Source organism: Protopterus annectens, chromosome 2.part0, assembly GCF_019279795.1.
Source record: "Protopterus annectens isolate FY-2018-M chromosome 2.part0, PAN1.0, whole genome shotgun sequence".
NCBI classification, from domain to species: Eukaryota; Metazoa; Chordata; order Ceratodontiformes; family Protopteridae; genus Protopterus; species Protopterus annectens.
In genome coordinates, this window is record NC_056728.1 from 1,662,084,924 (window position 1) to 1,662,107,813 (window position 22,890).

Below are 22,890 nucleotides of genomic sequence, written 5' to 3' on the forward strand. Positions count from 1 at the left end.
TATTAGTTTGTTAAATGGGTCATTGGCATCTCCCAGCTGCAGCCTGTCTCATTAGGCATTCCACAAGGATCAGTTATTGGTCTCCCTTCTCTTCAAAAATTTTATCAGTGATATTCACTGCTATAATGCTAAACTAATACAATGCGCTAACAATCCAATCACTTAATGTTCAGACGAGTCTAATACCTTAATAAACACAAAGTTTCAGTTCTCTTTTCTCTGTATGTATGAATGGCTCATCTGTATACACCTTGATATGAATATAAACATAACTAAATCAATGATTTTTACTAGCAAATCCCATCGTCCCCATGACAAAGTTGCACATGACTCTTCACTTGAAAGGTTAGCCATCATCTCTACAGATAATTCACTCACTGAGGAGTTTAACCCATTGAATTATAAGTCTTCATCACTGACAACAGTCTTAAGCTTGGCATGCAAGTAAAGACTGCTTTAAGTAAAACAAAATAAAAACTGGGAAGACACTACAAAACCAAAACATTTCTATCTGCCAGAGTAAGGATGTCTCCTGGTAACATGCTTCCTCCTTCTTCTTTGATATATTCCCACATTTACTAACTAGCTTACATTCTCCACTTTTACGCAGACTGGAGCATCCAATAATAAGACTGCCAGATTCAATGCTGGATAGATAGCATGACAGAAATCATCACTGTCTTTATTGTCAGCTCCGTGGCATAGAGTGATAAAGCCTTGATTATGACCTAGCTGACCTGAGATCAAATAGTAATCTGGATCTTAAAGAAGTTGATGAAGGGAGATGGGACTGAGTGGAAGTTTTTGGTTCCCACATCTCAAAGATGAAAGGTGGACTGATCTGCTGCTTTACTGGCCTCTAGCAGTGGAAGAGATCAAGTATAGCCAGAGTAAATTTACATCATACACACAGGTGAGCAAACATGTATACAGAGCTGTAGCTAAAGGACAGTGTATTGACAGAAGTGTACATGTGCAGTGAGCCAGTACTGTCTACTCCCTCCCAGACATACACACACACACACACACACACACACACACACACACACACACACACACACACACACACACACACATGCACACACACATGCAAACACACAAAATTCCAGTGGCATACATGCATGTCAAATTTGGAAAGGATGGAGTTAGGGCCATAGTTAAAAACTCCTTTCCTGTCATGGGGGGGACGACATATTCCCTTTGTGGCTGCCAGGATAACAGCCTCTCTCAACTGCTTTTGCCCCACATGGGAATAAATGAGCCCAAGACCAGTTGGTGGGGCTGACTGATGATGAGTAGGCATTTAAGGAGAAAACATTTTACAAAATTGTCACTGTGCTTCCCTCCATGGGTTACAACAGTTACATTCATCATACAAAACAGGTAAAAAGCAAACAAAAACTGTCATCACTGTTTCCCCTCCACGGCTTACAGTGGCTACAGTTTATGCAACAGCTATCTCCTTTCAGATCAAAGCTCACATGAATTATCATGCTCAACTAAATGTTCTCCTATGTCCAGTATTATCACTTGGCATAAACCTTTAAAAGATCTCAGACTATCTTTTAGACACCTAATTAACATTCCAGAAAAAAAAATGTAAATTTACATCATACACACAGGTGAGCAAACATGTATACAGAGCTGTAGCTAAAGGACAGTGTATTGACAGAAGTGTACATGTGCAGTGAGCCAGTACTGTCTACTCCCTCCCAGACATACACACACACACACACACACACACACACACACACACACACACACACACACACACACACACACACACACACACACATGCACACACACATGCAAACACACAAAATTCCAGTGGCATACATGCATGTCAAATTTGGAAAGGATGGAGTTAGGGCCATAGTTAAAAACTCCTTTCCTGTCATGGGGGGGGGACGACATATTCCCTTTGTGGCTGCCAGGATAACAGCCTCTCTCAACTGCTTTTGCCCCACATGGGAATAAATGAGCCCAAGACCAGTTGGTGGGGCTGACTGATGATGAGTAGGCATTTAAGGAGAAAACATTTTACAAAATTGTCACTGTGCTTCCCTCCATGGGTTACAACAGTTACATTCATCATACAAAACAGGTAAAAAGCAAACAAAAACTGGCATCACTGTTTCCCCTCCACGGCTTACAGTGGCTACAGTTTATGCAACAGCTATCTCCTTTCAGATCAAAGCTCACATGAATTATCATGCTCAACTAAATGTTCTCCTATGTCCAGTATTATCACTTGGCATAAACCTTTAAAAGATCTCAGACTATCTTTTAGACACCTAATTAACATTCCAGAAAAAAAAAAAAAAAAAAAAACAAATTACGTATGGTAATGCACATTTTCCTGTAATTTTAGCAGGTTTATAACATAACATCGAATTCGCATAACATTGAACGGCCATAACCTCGAATGTGCCGTTTATCGAATCTGTTCATGTGGGGGACTATGCCCCCACACCCCCCGCTAATTATATATACCAACTCCGAGGTTGCACTACAGTGAGGAAAGGGCATATTTACTGATCCTCACTGTACCGCGATCCCACAAGTACAGATTCGATGAATGGCACATTCGAGGTTATGGCCGTTCGATGTTATGCGAATTCGATGTTTTAATATACACCCAATTTTAGCAATACTTTGAAATATCTTTGTAGTCTTACCAAAATGTGAATTTTTTAAGGAGAGGCCCATGGCATGTCATCATATTCCAGTATACATGCAGTACAGTTATTGTTAAACTGACAATACTTTTTGGAGACCTTGATCTCATACACTTCTGAATTCATTTGATTGTTTTATAGCAAGTCAAATGTAAAATTTTCTGTGTTTCCTAAAGTTAAACTCTTTTTCTCCTTTTTTGCCTCTGTGTTTGCCAACCATTAAGCCTCCTCCTATCAATTTTGATTCCCATTTATTCCCCATATTACATATCCCCAGCATGGGAGTGACCATTGTCTAACATGCAGGCAGCCAAGGAGGTGGTTTGTATCTTTGCTAGTATCCCAGCAATAAGGGTGTTTCTGTTAGGGCCCTAACCTCCCTCTGGCGGTTGTCATGAGTACCTGTATCATTGGATTGTGCCGTTCTGCTAGGGCTCTAACCACCCCCCTGGTGGTTGTCATTAGTACCTGTATCATTGGATTGTGCCATATGTCCTCCGCATACATGAACATTCTTCTACCTGCAAGCAAATGAGAGCCACTACCACCATCTTGAGATTGCAATGACCACCAACATAGTACCGTATGATCAGTGCTGGGGATGCCTCTGCTTTGCAGGGTGGTGCCCAGGTGTAGAAAACAACTACCTCCTCCCAAGGATGGACATGTTGGCATGAGCTGCTCATTCCTACCCTCCCCCACCCAGCTCTTACAGCACTCAAGCCACCATTAAAATTTATGTTGTCTGTATCAAAGTAAGGGCTTTATCCTCCTATGCTACAGAGCTGGATCAAAGTTTAATTTCTAATCTACAATAAACCCCATATCATTTACACTAGTCACAGTTTCCATCTCTATGTTCTCTAAGAAGTAACTTGTGGTCCTTCATTTATTCTCTGTACTTATCTTGCTCTATCCTTGATGATCTTAGCCATTCTATTAATACATTTTCAAATCCTGACTTTTTATTTGCTTCTGCATTCAGTATTCTTTCTTTCTTTTAGTTAGCAATTGTCTACTTTCTTTTTGTGATCTTATCTCCTTCCATAAATTATTTTCTTCAAAAAGTCTTTGCCTTTTTCATAGCTTCAAGGAAAAAAAGTTACCACAAAGTGTAGACTGTGTAACCTTTCTGAGTGAATAGTCAGAAAAAGCATTGTGGTATGGCTGTTCTTGAACTCAGAAAATTTACCTCAAGTACCAATATATATTCATTTGTGCCTTCGGCTGATATTCATAGAGGGTTAGTGTGTTAGATAGTACAGACAGATGCCATGAACAAGGTTTAGACTATTATAAAACAAAAATAGTATGACTGAGCAATGGTGAAACTAGCACGCTCTGCACTACATGTTTATGAGTACATAGCGTGATGTAAATAAGGAGTCTCATGCAAATGAGAACAACAGAATATTCAAATAAAAGAACCTGAACAAGTGGACCTATTCAGGAATGTATAACAAGACAGTGCTATACAATGACACTCACACATTCTTAACACCAAGATTCATGGTGTGCTTGATGAGAGCCATGCTAGGAATATCTACAGCAGTAGGATAGCCAGTGTGTGCAATGCTGCATTTCAAGCCATTTGCAAAAATGGGAATGGGTACAGATACTGCCACCTGACAGAACGATAGACTGTGGACTATTTCAGAGAGGATGTAGTCAAATTGTGCCACTCGTAAGTGGCATCCATAGGTATGCTCTGTATGCACCATCATGTGGACTCAAATATATATGACAGCATTAACCATCTTAGCCAGTAAGGCTTTCCATTGACATAGGAGGCACATATTAGGGATATTGCAGACATCAGCCTTGCAATTCTTAAACAGTTCCTCAACAATCTGCTACAACATGTTAAGAAGCATGTCTGCTTCTCCTGGACAGCAGAAGATAGAACCAACACCATGCAGGTCTTCTGTGATATTAACCGTTTCCCTGCTGGAACTAAATGGTTTACAGCCATAGGACAGAAAAAAGGAATTTTAAAAAATACAGTCTAGTAGAAAAACAGTTATGGTATAACAGATGCTACTCAAAATGGTATAGGAACAGTAATTTTAGAGAAAAATAGACTAGTTGCCTATGTATTAAGAGAATTTTTGGATATACAAATAGAGATCCTCATCTAGAAAATAAACTGTCGGCAGCTGCATTATATGCATATCCATATGCATATCAGAAATTCTGTGACTGTGTCACCAATTCAGAATATTTGTATGAGATTGAGGAGATTGTAAATTTAGCATCCACTCCACATAATTCTCAGTCAATGAGCAAGTGATGAGAACTATCCAAACAGTGACTGATCTATCGAGAAAGAGCTATAGCAAAAGCAATGAGGACTGTCATCTCTCAGTTTTGAATTCTAGGAATACTACATTGCAAGGGCTCAGATGCTCACTCTTTTGGATCAAAGGTCAAAGGCCAAAAGGCTGAAGGGCAAACTCCCTACTTCAGGTATGCTGCTGATGCCTGAAAATGCAAAGCTAAGAAATAGTGTAAAAAATCAGCAGAGACAGAAATACTAGATAGAAATTGCTGAAGCGAACCAGATTAAAAGTTAGAAGCAACGTGAAAATGCAGTGTCACTGGAAATTACACAGTCTGAAGTTAATGATAAAGCAGCTTAATAAAGATCTAATGTTATTCACAGGAGAAATTGAAAACTGTATTGAAAAAATCATAGATATTTGTATAAAACAAATAAAGTCAAAGCACCAGGAAAATGAGCAAGCAAATGCTTCAGTTTTGTTGCAAGAAAATAGAGATTGCAAGAAATGTGACAAGAGCTGCAGAGAGCAAGCAAATGCTTCAGTTTTGTTGCAAGAAAACAGAGATTGCAAGAAATGTGACAATCAAGAGCTGCAGAGAGAGACTACCAAAGTTATGTTTCCAAGTGAGGCTGTAGTTAAAGAAGCTCTACCCCAAAAGCAAGATGGACATGTGCTCGGTGTAAACAGACCTGTTAACTACTCCAGATGTGGGAGACCACTAAATAACCAGGCAGATATGTCGATAAATACAAACAAAATGTTATTCTATGAAATGAGAAGTTTAATTTAATTAAAATATGTTTTAATATGTACAAAAAGTTTTATTTTCATGTAAGCAGTCCATGACACAATTAGTATAATGTTAAAGTTAATTTTAATATGATTACTATAATTGTACAATTCCTCAAAATAACCTTAAATCAGAAGTAAACCATACATTATTTGTTACATAAAAACACAACATATTAAAACAACTAACCAGCATTTGTCCCCAAAAATACACTAATGGACTCACTTTAACCTGGGCCACATACATACATACATCCCAGAACTCCTGGCCTGTAATATATTAATGATATATTTTCATATTCATCCAAGTCACTCTCATAAATGACACGCCATCGAATACTATTAAACACATCACCATATTGTACTTCCAAATATTATTCAACGTCACAGTTCAGAATTCTAGCATCCATTCTCTTGCTCTTTAAATGTGTGGTTACAACTTCGTGGATTTATATTTATAGTCTTCATGTCTGTGCATAACTCCTAAGCAAGGCAGATTCTTTCTTTGTGAAAAAGAAGATCATTGTCTGTTTAAGTCACCTGTTTTGCCAAGAAGTTTACAGGCAGAAACTGAGGGAGTCAAACTCAAAACTATAGAGTGGCGCTCACAGCTGTAGTCCGCTGTCATAAAACATTTCTTTTTAACCATACCAAAACAAAATACCTGTATGGTAGAACAAATAATTTAGTATAATTGTATCTTCATGTAAAATATTGAGCTAACTTAACATTTTCTACTGTAATATAAATGTAAGCATAGGAAAAATCTTATACAGTATTACACTCTACTTAGAATGTCACTGTGGTTAGTGTTGGTGTATCAAAGTACTGAGTTTTTCAGTTCAATTCTTGGTAGGGGTACCTTCCATGTGGGGTCTACTTGTCCCTTTTGTAGCTACATGGGTTTATGGTGGGTACTCCAGTTTCCTCCCACATCACAAAGATATTATGAAGGAGAATATTGTGAACTGCCTGTAAATGTACATACATGCCATGTGTGACTGTATGAGTATTTGCATGTGCATCCTTTGATCTGGGGTGGTATTCATAGTCATTACACGAACGTGTTAAGGGTATGTGAGCTGTCTGTGAATGAGCTCAGCAAAGCTGCAATACATACAGGCCATTTACACCAATGAGCAATGGTCTCGAATGAGCATAAGCAAATTAAGTCATAATGAGATATAAATGAGACATTATGTAAAATGGCAAAGGTAAAGAAGCTGTCTCGTGCTTACTGCTGATGCATAGTAAATCTTTTGCTCTTTTACACTCCATCTGCAGATTCATTATAAAAAATGGAATTGCACCTTTTCTATCTACTTTGCAGTCCACGATGACACTGTCGCTTGCCGCTAGCCTTGCGATTTCTCCATGTCAGCTGTTTATCTTGGCTGCATCAAAACTACTTGCGCCTAGAGGGGATATAGACAGGGGATGACTTACTATAACTTTGACAATCAGGAGATACTTGATAGGTTCAGAGTGGACATAGATATTGTAAGGGTGTTAGTAAGCATGTATGATCAGCAAAGTCCTAACCCTGTGGATATAAAGGATGTATAGCCCTTATTATACTTGTCACAGGGACCTTCCAGAGGCAGACTGGGGACACAGCAGATATCTCAGAGGCTTTTGCCTTGGGGATGCTCCAGCAGTTCCTGGATGAACTCTTGACTTGTGTGGATCAATATATCTAAATCATTTAGTACTTTTAGGATGGTGTAACTGAAGTGAGTAACTGCTTCATCTAGGGGCATTACTCTTAATACATTCAAGTTTTAATGGGACTGGGCTGTAATAAATGTGTCTTTGTTAAATTTAGTTAAATTGTATACTTGTTTATATATTATTTGTTCAGGTAAACCATGTTGTTGCCTGATTACATAGGTTGGGAGGTGGTTGCTTATAGCATCCAGTAAGCAACCAGAAGATTTTATATTATGGGGTTTGTTTATCAATATCCATTCCAGTGGGCTGCCTGTTAGTGCTTTTGTTAATTCTGGTGGTAGAGCTTATTATTTGTTTGCAGCCAAGTAGACAAATTGAGTCATTGGGGTTCTGCCATTTATGGATTGCCAGTCTATATTTAGCTCACCTAAGATAAAGGTTTCCTGGGAGATGTTGTCAGATATCCAGTGTAGGATAATTTCGGCTGTGGTAATGTTGTTGCCTGGTGCAATGTATACTGCTGAGATACAAATAGATTTCTTTTGGTTGAACTGAGGTATGCAATTAGAAGTTCAGCATTATTAAATTTCGGGGATATTTAGATGGGCTGGAGTTATTTCCAAGTTGTTTTTATAAATAATAACAACACCACCTGCTTAAGATTTATGTCCATTGTGAGTATGTTAAAACCTGGGGGAATAGTTTCATTGTCAGTTATTTCTTGTTTTAGCCAGGTTTTATTAGCAATTAGAATATTTGGGGAGGAAAAAATCTAGATATCTATGGATATCATGAATTTTCTTGCTGATGCTTCTGAGGTTAATGTTGAAAAGAATGAGGTTGATTTCATTACCTGATGGGAGAACTGTGTTGGAAGCACTGGAAAGTAATGAGTTGGCCATGGTGGGTTGTTGATGTGTGTTCTGGGGTTAGGGTGAATATCTCCACTAACTTTCGGAAAGGAAATAGGATGAGCAGAGGTATGGAGCCATTTGTATTTTGTATCAGACTTTCAGTACTGCTGATAAAGTGTTATTCTTAACCTTAATACATCTGTAACAGAACAGCTCTGAGCATGTATATTGGTACACAGAAGGATAGGTAGGGGGAAAAAAAGGGTTTTGTGATGTAATCTATATGTGTTTGTGATGGAGTTGGGATAAGATGTGGGAATATTATGGTAGTTAGTGAGGTGAGCTAGTGTTGTGAGTGTACAAAGCAGTAGCAATTGACTTATTGTCATTGTGAGTTGAGTTGGTGAGAGTTTAGATGGTGGGTAGAAATAGGTGGAGGTTTGCTATGATGATGGCCGTGTGGTATATTAATGAAATGAGTGTTATGAGAACTGGAGAGAAAGAGGTTTGGTAAAGGGTGGGGAGATGTTTGCAGGGTGGTATATAGACAAGGTAGTGGACAGTGGTTAGGTTGTGTGCAAAAAGATGTATGGTATGAGTTTGTAAGCAAGGGAGAGTGAAGAAATGAGTAGTGTACAGACGAGAGCGGAGATAAAATGGTATTTATGAGGACAGTCGTCCAAAGTAGCAACTAAAAGTAGTTATATGAGTATCTAAAAAGTGATTTTGTGGTATGGTGTGTTGTGTGTGTGTGTGTGTGTGTGTGTGTGTGTGTGTGTGTGTGTGTGTGTGTGTGTGTGTGTGTGTGTGTGTGAGTGTGTGTGTGTGTGTGTGTGTGTGTGTGTGTGTGTGTGTGTGTGTGTGTGTGTGTGTGCGTGTGTGTGTGTATGTATGTGTGTATGTGTGTATGTGTATGAATGGATAAAGATTTTGGTAACCAGGAGTGTGTATGGAAAAAAGTGGGTTGAAAATGTCTGTAAAGAAAGTTTTAAGTCTGTGGAATAGGCTACAGCAGGAATTGACAGAGGATAGCAATTAGAAGAGGGTTTTTAATGTCTACGTCTTTAAGGGATTGGTAATATATATTAAACTGTAGGAGGAGATAAGAGGGAATAGATGTAAGGGTCCACGGGTGGCTGGAGAATTGTGGTGGGAGGGGAGCAAATCGGGCAGAGATAAACAATCACAACAGCAGGAGACAAACAATTTTAGCATAAGTAATGGTAAAGACACCCATTTAAAATCATGTACATTGCTAATTATAGACTAAAAATGCTTAGTTATTAGTTGAGGACATGGGAACTCATTCCTAGCCCAAACTAAATTAACTAACAATAGATAAACCTTTAAAGCAATGCACTCATTCTTACAAAGCATGCATTAGCACTTCATATATCATTGCTGCCAATATACATGCTCACTTCCCATGCATTCTGTTTTACTTCAGTAAAGACTTATAAAAATAAAATTGTTTTAAAGTAAGAAATTGAATGCTGTGCGACATTATGTGTAAATATAGTGTGTTCATTTTCTCTTTGTCCACCACTTCTCTCTTTTTGTTAAATTAATTATGCATTCCTTTGTCCTTTTTGTTTTCTTTCTCGCCCATTTCAGTTCATTTTTTATAGATCCAAATTCCTCAGACAGGTTAGGGAACGTTCACATGTGCTCACCCAGGGACATCCTCACAGGGACAGGTCAGAAGCACTGGTCTTGTTGCCAGCCTTGAACATGGCAGCCTGCCAAGTTTCACTGACTAGGGACTTTGGGAACTGTTTAAAGATGTGGTGGAGCAGGTTATGGACAGATGACTTCAGCCCATCAAGGTGTCTCTTCAGAGGGTGAAAGACTAATTGCCTCAGTAGATGCCAGCCAATTACCACCACAGGCCCTGCCCCTTTAAAATCGGTGTCTTCCACTGCAACACCATCTGGCAGTGGAAACATTTGAGGCCTTGTGGCCTGGGAATTCCCATTGAACACCACTCCTTGTCATTCCTTCCTTCACTTATCCTCTCTCCTACACCCTCTTACCCATTTCCAACCAACACTATCCACTTATAAAGAAATATTTGAAAAAATAGGGGGTCTATCCCCCACCAAAAACATGGCACATCTCCTCTTCCACTTCTTCCATCACAAACCTGTTGTTGTATTCCTACTGTGTCTCCCTCTTTGTCATCTCTCCCCTTTTTATTTTTTCCAAAATCTCCCTTTACACTCTTAAATGAAAACATCAGGTCATCCAAATAAGTATACCCCTATATAAAACATAATAAACACCTTTATTTTTTTAATATTAATTATAAAACATGCCCAGTCTGCTGCTTGCCTTAAGTCTTTAAGTATGACTGTGCATAGCTGCATTTGTCTACAACATGTAAATAAATATGAAGCCTACAGCTTTCACATAGTCCTTTATATATATATGTATATATATATATATATATATATATATATATATATATATATATATATATATATATACTTAACACTTCTCTTCAGGTACTTTACACTTTTGCCATAAGTAGGTATGCTTATCAAAATGCCTTTACATTTCCTTAGCACAAATAACCTGTGCTAGGTTTATTTGCTTATATGTGTAGGACACTTTTCAGGGATAACCGCTACACAGCTAAGGAATCTCTGACTATGAATACCATCCCTACTGTCTTGCTCTTGATTAATTTCTCTTCTTTGCACTCACTGAATGCCACAGCATGCATTCCCTCCCTCAAAATCCTGAAATGGATTAAGCAAGTAACTGTTTTCTATCCCTTGCTCCCACTGAGTGATATGGTCGGCTTTATCTCCTCTGCAAGCCTGCAAGTAGATTTAGCAAGTAACTAGAGAAAGAATGAATGAATAGAATTCACATCACTATAAATATCTTTCAACTTCACATTGGTGTTTAATTGTTTCACAGTCTTCCAAGCCTTATGTGGTGCAATCAAAAATATTCTCTTCTTAAAGCAGAAACCATTTCATTTCCTTATTAAGTAAAGTCTTAGACCTGTTTTCTAGGCAGATCCTGCATAACCTGTTTGAGTGAGACTCATATCACAATGACTAATACTACCTGAATACACATTTGTTTCTGCATGTAGTTCTGCACATGACTGAGCCACAAAGGAAAACATTTACAAGGCAATCTTAAAAAATAATTAATTCTAGTACTGTGCTGGTCTGAATGATTAAGTAATCAAATATAGTAGCTCTACAAATGCAGATACAAATAATTTTTAAATGTCAAATAACTAGATTTTCTTGCACCTATAATTTATAGTAATTGCAAAGCATTTATTTTATAAATGAGTTTAATGTCTTGGAAAGAAGGATGTATATATAGACAGTGTTGAAAATTATTAAATGTGAAATGCATTTAACTCAATTTGTAAAAAATACTACTGCCATTTAACAAGATGCATTATTGTTTTAATACTATAGTTTGTCATCATTTGCACAACAATATATTTGATAAATTGCAGGTTACATTTAAAAAAAAATAGTACAGTACACAGAGATACATGAACAAAATGGTGCAAGGCAAGTATTCACTTAAAACATTCTTTTTGTTTCTATACTTAATCATGTATAAATATTACAGAATTATGTTTCCTTATTTTAATGATTTCTGATATTTTATTGGTTAAATATGTTTAAATAAATGTTCTGTACTTTGGAGCTTTTCACCCTGTGCCTTTGCTGAAAAAGGTTTACTGTCTAGTTGTACTTCCCCAGTCAACAAATGCCTATAAATAAATAGTAGAGGAGGATGCACCCATAACTTCCAAAACACAGTAAACATTTATACTAGCAGGAATTTACTATTTGCACATAAGGGAACAGAAGAAAACAATATGCTAACACTGATCATTATTGTAGTAAAACTTTTGATACACGTTTGTTAGAACAATGAAGGAGCAGTTTAATGAGATAACTTAATCTTTGGTGCCATCTTCTGCTAGGATTGCAAACTGCTATGCTTCAGATTACACATACAGGTTCTTGTGTGATTGTGAAGCTGGAAGTATTCTTACAGGTTACTTCTATATTTTATTGCAGACTATGTCTGTTGATATAAACTTAGCCATACCTCTTGACTGCCCAGAGATTTGCAGAAAGTCCAGATTTTTGGCTCATATTTTTGGCTGTTCCTCATAAAATTTGTGGCTTTCTGGCAAATCACTGAAGAGTGATGTTGCTAAATAATGATAGACGTTGGGTTAACTGATAACATGCAGAGCCAGATCATAGTAAAATGGGGCCCTAGACAGGGTAATAGATTGGAGATCCCACACACAGCCACCCCCCCCCCCATACAGAGATGCCTCCTCCCCCACAGTCATTCCAGTGTCCTATTAATTGGCTATTTCTCACAAAACACTGTTCAAACCTCTCAGTGTGCATACTGTGTTCTGCTTTACTTCTGCAATTACAGATATTTGGATTTAATGTAAAACTTTTATTTTAAATTTTATAGTAAAAACACTGATAAACAAAGCAATACAGTCTTACAATGAAAACAGTCAGCATTAAAACTCCTCTGCCTTTGAAACTCACATTCATTGAAATGGCATTGAAACCCACATTCAAAGAAAATGCATCTAGCCAGTGGTGGAATAAGTTTACCTTTGGGCTGTTTTCAAATCATATGTCCCTTGCACACATTTTTAGAACCATTCAAACATGCAAGAGTTCTTTGATTCATAAATTATATCTCTTGTATAATATAGCACCACTAGTTAAGTGCGTGACTTAAAATTATATTTTTTGAACATTTTTCCAGTAAGCACTGAAACAAAACAACAAAACATATGAATCAATATTGACAAAACTGCCCAATTCAGAACATTTCAACCATAAAAGGTCACTCAAACTTCTGTCATTACAGACTACCAATATCAGTCAATATGCACAATCTCTGCAGAAGTAAAAGTTATCTGAATAATTCCACATTAAAGAGATCTGTAACTAATGAAGATGTTGCTGCCAGCAAGGCAAGCAACTTTATATTTCAGTGTTTCATCTACAAATTCAGTGCCTGCTGCCTTTGAAGAATAAATTGCCTATGTTACACTAAAAAATGGTAAGCTGGTAATATTGCAATAGAGAATGGCTAGCAAACTGATAACAGGTTTATTATAGTTACTACACATCTCATCCAAAGGAGGACATGCTCAGGACTGCAGCACCCCACTGCCCCTTAAAGACCAACACAGTATCAGCAATGAATCTACATGCTGTGGGAGTTGACCCCACAGCATTCTGCATCAAGAGCAAGCATGCTACCTGCTGTGCTACTAACAATGCTTTGCAATTCTATAGCACAATAGTGATACCATTTGCTAAACAAAACAGCTGCACATTGTAAATATACTTAGCATGAGCAGCAGTAAACTTCTCTTCCATTGAAGCTCACAATTCCTTGAAAATCCACCTGAAACTCAATTTCTTGAAAAATGCACCAGAAACTCAGTTCCTTGATAAACACATCTTGGTGATTGGGGTAGAGGATGCAAGCTCTTAATTCCTGTAACTAAGGTATAGGGTTTGAGCATGAACAAACTACTAACCATCTGCTGTCCCTAATAAGGGCATTTCATACACATGTACCAAACCTCTTATTTATTTATTTATTTGCATATGTTTACTAGGATACTCCACTGGGCCAAGGTGAGCCCATTTTCAGTGGAGGCCCGGGGAGAAAAGCTCCAGACATAGTATAACTAATACATAGTACATATATAGAATCATATGGCACAGCATTATGCATATACTATAAAGCAATACATTTCACATGAGCAACATAGTACAAATTCAATACAGCAACATACAGTGAAGAGTAATAAACAGTCCTATCAGAACAACATAGGTCAATACAAGACCAGTCCTTAGATAGGTAGAGCATGGCTCATAACAATACATTTAGCAGTAGGTCCAGTTGGTAATAAGAAGAGATTGGTGTAAAATCTATGCAAGATGTAAGATAGTACAATAGTTTGTTTAGACCAGATGCCAGAAGCTTAAACATTAATAAAAGGTTAGGAATATAGAAACACAGCCTGGAGGTATGAGCAGCTAAATGTATAGTATTACTTTTAAGAGTAAATGTTGGTAGAAAGTCTTTCAGAGCAGAAGAAAACATGGGTTGATATATAGCGCAAGTAAGGAAAGAGTCCGGGGTTGGAAGAGCCGAGAAGATGAGGGGTTCAAGTTATAGGAACTACATCCTTAGCACAGTTGCACTGCCATCGAGAGTGCAACTTAGTGCAAGAAATCTGGACAAACCTTAAATTGGGACAAATTTTAAATATTGTTCTTGTGAACTTAGAAACGTGCTAGAATAACAGGATTTGTATTACTATACATTTTTAAAGGATATGAAATTTGAAACTCAAATGTCTGTAATTATTTAGTAACTTCAATCCTCAATGATTTTCTAGAAAATCACAAATTTCATGAGGAACAGACCAAAAACTCGGGGCACAAATCTGGACATTCTTCAAAAATCTGGACAGTTGAGTGGTATGCTACCTACTTCTTTTTACACACACACACACACACACACACACACACACACACACACACACACACACACACACACACACACACACACTTCTTACTTGTCCGTCCATGGTCTGCAGTCCAACTTTCTTCTGGTATTCAAATTCCACATGCACAGAAGACAAAGGCATAAACAATAGGTCATACAGACACAATAGCAAAGACATAAACAGGTCACATGCACCTGCTGCATTTGTGTGACCAGATGCAAATGGTGTTATTAAAGAAGAACTCCCTTAAAAAATTATGTATTTTTTTTTTTTATTAAAAAAATTTATTTCCCAGGCAACAGGCCCCCTCTCAGCCAACTGGCCATAGACAACTGCCTTGGTCACCTAGTGCTGGATCCAGCTCTGATTATATGTGTTACAGATATGGCATGTCTGCAAAAGAACTTGAATAAATTGATCATTTGAGCACAGGAGAATAATATGCTGACAAATGCATCAAAAACTAAGCATATGAGATTTGGGAGACATAAATCTTCTTAGCATCTTTTTTTCAGATGTCAAAAATTGATCCTAGGGTCAAATTTACGAAATATGTAGATGCCTGCAGAACTGAAAGTATTATCCTTAACCAATCTAGCACTGCCTTCCTTTAACATTACACATGAAAGTTGCAATAGAAATGACCATCCATTCAATATAAAAAAAAAACAGAATTCTGGCATTTAGCCAAAAAAGCACCAGCTTGGCACAGTATTGATGATAAAAAACTAATAGTTGACAAAATTGTAAAAGACCTTGGAGTCTTTGTAGATGATGATTTTTCATTTAATACATATAGAGCCACTACCATTCACAAAACATATAGAACTGCTCTCCCAATCTTCCACAGGGGTAGACAGCCATGCCAGGGAGGCAGCTCTCCCAATAAAAACAGCCCTTATAAGACCAGTTATACAATATATCACCCATTCTATAACTTCCCTACACAGCATTTGGCTCAGTTGGAGAAAGTGCAAAGATTCCACACAAACGGAATCAAAGGGGTTTGAGACTTGCCTTATAGCCAAAAACTACAACAACTCTGTCTTTATCATATCACCATCTTAGAAGAGACCTATGCCTAGCATACAGAACATTAAAGGACTCCTTAACAGGGAAGGACACTTGGTCTCAATAACAATTAATATCAACTGTACTGTGAATGTTACATATCTCAAAGACTCCCATGCCTGTAGATTAAGTTTTCCCTCTTAATTAGTCTCACCATATCACTCCATACCTTCAAGAAATAATGGGTTAACTACAAAGGCACCTGCTAGTTCCCATATTTAATCTGAAATATCAAGCTTCTCCATGGTTAATAGGCCTTGAGCTCATTAATCACATATATGAACCTATGCACATGCTAACTCCTTCCAGGGAGAAAGCAAAGGGCAGGAATGCATCGCCAGTCCTGCAGCTTAGAGGCAGAAACATTAACCACTGAAACACCATCCTGACAAAGTTCTTCATAGAGTTGACATGCTACAGAATTCCTTTTAAGTAACATGTTTAATAAAGTACAATTAATGAGTGTGACTTCTGGTGTGATGGGTACCTACTCCAGGCCAGCAATCAAGCAGACTCAATCCTCACCACTGACTCTGCTGAGAAACAGTCACTAAGAGCAAAGATGGATTCACACAGTATTTTCAGATGCAGCTCCCTGCACTAAGCACAGCTTCCCTTAAGAGCACACAAGGAGCTCACTCCAGACCTGGGGCTGGACTCTCTTTCTGTCTCCAGACCCACACAAAACTCCACACTGACCATTTTGGAGCACCGTGTCCCTGTTCCCAGTAGCTGACATACACACTTGGATATTTGAGTTTCACACACACACACACATACACACCTGGGAAAAGCTGGCACAGATTTACTAGCTGTGCCTTTTTCTGCCCATACTCTGAGGTAATCATGCTGTCACCAGTAAATACCCTACGGCTCTTACAAAGAGTACCCAATTATACTGTGTAAAATAATACAAATGGTAGGGTATAACCAAAGCAGCAAGGCTTTCAGAAATGGCCACAATGTCACTAAAACAAGCATAAGTACTCTCAAGATGTTAAAAGTATTCTCTAAAGGACCAGCCACAATGAAAGGTATTAAAATATTTAATGATAAATAATAAAGAAGAAAACAGGAGAATAATGAATAGAGTAAACAACAGAGTTTCAACCACAGAGATATAAAAATAATACAGTTGGATAGTTTCTCACAGATGCTAAAAACATTACTAAACTATCCTCATGAAATAACTCTGATTAACTAAATAATTACTGTTCCCCGACTACTTATTAAAGCAGGCAAGCTGATGTGTGCTGAGTATCTTACCACATCAAAAGCCAGATTATGTCTCTCTTTGTCTGTGTGGATGTGTGAGATATATATCATCTAATAAATCTTTCCTGTCAGATTCTAAAGCACTGCTGTGAGGGTTCCAGAGAAACCAAATACTAGTTAGAGGATGACATCATCTCTGGTCACCTGACTCTGGTACATTGCACACACATAGCTTTCCTAAGATCTGTGGCAGCATCTGAAAGCTACAACACAATTTCAAACTTTCCACTCTTCCAAGATTCTCTGATAAACATACATATTTGATCGTATTTGATCAGTTGCAATACAACTTAATATACATGTATACATTCTTTCTGTCCAGCAGGACCTACTGTTGATGCATTTTTAACACAAGTAACTTCACAAATATGTTTTTAACTCAAACATCTGTACAAATTAGTGTGATTGTCAAAAAACATAAAATTCTTTGCAAAGCTCCAGCTAGCTACGCTGGCATATGCACACATGTACCCCCCTACTCTCTCTGGCACAGATGGCACTACCTCATAACATCACATCTGGTATTTATGGCTTGCATATAAATAGGACTTATAAATGGTAGGCCACCCTCATCATGTGACCTCTCCAGCAAATAAATAAAAATCTCCTTTACAGCTTAAAATATAAAAATATAAACATTTTGTAATGCTACATAGAAATTAAAGCCATCATGTGTGTGCTAGTAAAATCCTGCATCCAACATAATATTCAGCATTAGCATGAACGTGGCTATTTCATTTAACTAGTTTTAAGTTTGAAATGTAATTGCCTTTGCTACTTCACAACACCTGGACATCTGCTTCATTTATCAGCAGAGGTATGTTCTGTTTGAAGTTTGCATACTCTTTATATGTTTGCATACATTTCTTCTGTGGCTTCTGTCATTTTTCTCTCTTACTGCAAAGACATTCTAGCAGGTTAATTAGTGTTTATAGATTGCCCCTAGCTGTGACAGAGAGAGAGAGAGAGACTGTGGTGTGTGTGCATGTGCATGTTTCCTGAAAGGGAATGTTGTCACATCTGCATCTGATTCCTGCTTTGCCCATTTTGCTTGCTGAGATCAACTAAAATGAAAATAAGTTACTTAAAAGATGGTTATAAAAGATGAATACATGAATAGTTCTGCTTCATTTTTTTACACCAGTCACCAAAGTCCTTCAGTATGAATTTCTACCATTGTTTTGCTTCACACTTCATGCCTCAAGCTAAGTCCTGTTCACTATATAGAACACTACCACTAATAAGAAGAACAAACCTTTGATTTATTGTTTTAATGCAATCATTATAAATAGTTTAACCAGCAGTCCCAAAATAATTGAGGTTTTTTTTTTTATTCTAAGTCACACGGAATTACCACAAAATTCTACGCTAAATAATTACAAATTATACTTATGCAACAGACGTAAAGCTAGGGGTATTCATACCCATTAAATCTTATATGAAAGCAATCCAGACACTGGTACAAAAGCTTAGGGTGGTGGGATCCAAGTTGGTACACTCACATGACCAGTAGCTACCATTTTCTCCCCCTCCAGACACACACACACACACACACACACACACACACACACACACACACACACACACACACACACACACACACACACTCAGACAAACACACGTACACACAAACATGCATACACACACACAGAAATGATGGCACAGGAGAGCAGAAACCTAAAAGTACTACAAAAGGAAAATAATTGTGGATGTCTAAGAAATGATTAGGGGCTGGAGAGGTAATCATACTAAGTATGTGGTCTAGGTTCACAGTGGAATAGAGAACAAACTTGAAACTGGATAACAGAACTGCTTTTTGTGCTCTGGATGGTGAGTGACTTCTTTGTTCTTTTGGCTGTACTTATAACTGGGAAGGACAACCTTTTTTTTTCTTTTGTCCCTAGAGGTCCAGGCTGCTAACAGCAGCCCTATGAAGCATTGTAGATATGTACATGACAAAGGGTATCACCTTATTCCATTGCTCAAGACTGAGTCAAAAGTTTGTCCATGGGCTCCATTTGAATCTGAATTAGTTTTAAATCAGTGTCTTGTTTTCTCTGTTTGACATTGATAGTCATTTTTGTATTGATCTGTAATGCCTTGATTATAATTTTTTATGGAAACTTAGGTGGAAACCAAGCTGCCCCAGTCACATACCCAGTAGCCATTTTTCCTTCCCCTTCACAGACACATGCACTTGCACACACAGACACACACGCATATACGTACACACAAACATGGACATGTGCACACACATAAATGATCACACAGTGGAGCAGAAATCAAAATATACTACAAAAAGAAAATAACTCTGGATGTCTAAGTTTCAAGTGGCTAGAGAGGTAGTCATACTAAATATCTGGCCCATGTTAACAGTGGAGTAAAGGAGATACTTGAAACTGGATCAAAGAACCATTTTTGTGCTGTAGATGGTGGGGGCTTCTTTGTTCCTCTAGCTGTCCTCAAAAATGGGAGGGACAACTTTTTTTTCTTTTGTCCCTAGAAGCCCAAGCATTTAACAGCAGCCCTATGAAGCATTGTAGATGTTTATATGACAGAAGGTCTCCCCTAATTCCATTGGTGCAGGCTGAATCAGAAGTTTGCCCATGGGTTTCATTTGAATCTGGATTAGTTTTACATTGGTTTCTTGTTTTTCTCAATACGACATTAACAGTCATTTTCTTGCATATTTACAATGTCTTGATTATGATTTTTTTTATAATTTTCATCTACTGCTTAGATTCTTTAGAGCTTTTTTCTATTTGTGTATAAATGTATGTCTTGAGCATGTTTCTTGCTATAGACTGTTACTGTTGTATCACAGATTATTTTTTGCACACACACACACACACACACACACACTACATTGAGAAAATAATCACTGTATATAGACCATACCTTATTTTTATGTTATTTACAATTGTGTTGTGCCAGAAGCCTAGATCATGGCTGAATAAAAGTGCTTGCACAAGTCCATCTACCCAGTTAAACAAACAAACAAACAAATTCATAAATAAAATAACTCAAGTAAATGAAAAGTATTTACGAAAAGATTCTGCTTGCTTCTCCCACAGTGGATTTGCAGATCAGATAGGTTATTTCTGTCATTTGTATCTGCAATGGAGACCAAAGACATAAAATATGTTAAAGCTTGCCAAGATGGGGCACATTGAACATATGAGAAATGTCCAGGGAATGTCCAAACACTGAACATACGGCATGCCATGTCAGAAGTATGTTACTTAGAGGATAACTATGGGGGCTTTAGGACAAAAAAGATAACCAGCACACACACATAAAGGACAACATACTTGCCACTACTACTGTTACTTTTATGAGGGAAAAGTATGGTAAAGGGGCATTAAACAGAACAAGCTAGTCAGAGATCCTAACTGAGTTGTAGGGGAGGGGAATAAAATAGTAATCTAAAAAAATAATAAAAAACAAATAAATAAATAAATAAATTATTAAGTCTAAATGTAAAGTATCTGCTAACATTTAGTTGCAAAATACAGATAAACAGGTTTAGGTTCATGTCTGCTACTAGGGTCACAGTTTCAAGGACTGGTATTTGTTTGATGCATATTATTAGCTTCATTATCAGATGAATTTCAATGTTCTCTCTGGAGCACTCCTAGGGAACGTACAACAAGGATTCTTTAAACAAAAGACAAGATTATGGTTAGTGTAGAATAGTGTGTGTGTGTATTGTACCTTTAAGAAGAGTTTTGAGTACGGCGCGTGCATATAAATAGCAAGCACGTGCTAGCTTCAGTGCCATTTTGAGAGTGCAACCACAGAGTGAGCATGTATGGGTGTGAAAGCTGGTTTATTTATATGTTTATCTAAGTTAAAGTTATTAAGCCTCGATCCTGATGTGTTTGTACATAATAAAGCTGCTTGAACTGAACTCACAGACGTTCATCTGTTTTATCCTGACCAGACGAGTGCCACGGTGTCAGAACTGGGATTCCAGAGACTGCTTTTCAGAGCTACAAGGTGCAGAGTTAACAGTGAAGATAAACTAAGAGAGCAGAGTACAAAAAGGGCCAGAAATGAATCAAAAGTAATGAAAACTTGCACGATTTATGTTATTAAAAAGATAAAATGCAGCATTATAAGGGCACAGAATGTATTATTAAGCAAGCAAGAGGCACAAAATGTTTAAAATTAAGGTATCTCATAAAACGATTATCAGAAAAGCACATAAGGGGTGCTGTGGTGCTAATCACAAGTCTAAAAGAGAAAAGTGCTTAGCATTTGGTTAGCAATACCACAAGTATAATAAATGGAACCATTTTCAAAAGTTTTGCAAATCAAGCTAACCTCGCACAGTTATAAAGAAAGGTCACTTAAAAAAGCAAGTTGATCATATAGAAAGCTGCAACCCTACTTTCTATATAGATGTGTACATAGATGGTGTATCGGTAATTGGTGAAAAGGTTGATTCAGTAAATTTGTTAGCAAAGAACAAAGTGTTTTGTACTGTCCAGATCAATGGTAAACCCACAGAGCTCAAAGTAGACATTGGTTCAAAATGTAATGTTATGTCAGCAGATACATTTGCTAAGGTGAGAGCTGGTGAGCAACTTAATGTGGTCAGTTGTGTGAAACTTGCTGCTTATGGAGGTGAAGAAATTCAAACCAAAGGCTCTGTAGTGCTTTCATGTTATTTGGTTAGGAACTGCTACAGCTTACTATTCTATGTAGTTTGAAGACCTGTGCAATCATTACTGGGTCTCAGAGACAGTTTGAGAATGAATCTGCTTTCTTTTACCAAAGAAGTTCATCATACAAGCACATGTCCTAGTTCCAGCTTCAGTGATACTATTTTCTCAGTGTGCTGATATTTTCGATGACAAGTTAGGCAAATTTCCAGTTGTGTATTCTATGAAATTTGACCCAGAGATCAGTCCCGTGGTCAGGCCAGTAAGAAAAGTTCTGATAGCTATGCAGAATAAAGTCAAAGCTCAGTTGGATAAAATGGTACAGCAAGGTGTAACTTGTCCAGTTACAGAACCAACTGAATGGGTGTCTTCCATGGTACTAGCCCACAAAAAAGGGTCAGACAAAAGCAGAATATGCATTGACCCAAGAGATTTGAACAAAGCATTAAAAAGACTGTATCGTCCCATGCATAAAGTCGAGGAGGCCACAGCACTATTACCAAATGCCACTGTTTTTTCTGTCTTGTATGTAAAAAGTTAATTTTGGTAATTGATGCTTGATTGCAGTTTGCAAATCTTCACTACTGACTACTTTCAGAACCCCATTTGGAAGATATGGCTTCCTCAGGATGCCATTTGGAATAAATTCTGCAAGTGACATCTTTCAACGTGCAATTAAGCAAATTTTTTCAGGTTATACTTGTGCCATAATAGTAGATGATTTATTGGTTGGAGGCAATGGTGAAACAGAGCATGACAGAAACCTTAGGAAAGTGCTAGACAGATCATGTGAAGTGAACTTGAAGGTCAATCCTCTGAAGTGCAAATTCAGTCTACCAGAAGTTACATATGTAGGTCATTTATTTACTAGCACTGGCTTGTGACCAGACCCATCCAAACAAGCAGCCATTCTTGAGATGCCAGCACCAGATAACGTTCAAGCTCTACAACATTTTCTTGGCATGATCAACTATTTAGGCAAGTTTGTACCAGATTTCAGTGAGTTGACAGCGCCTTAGAAGGAGGTGACATGCAAAAATGTTACAT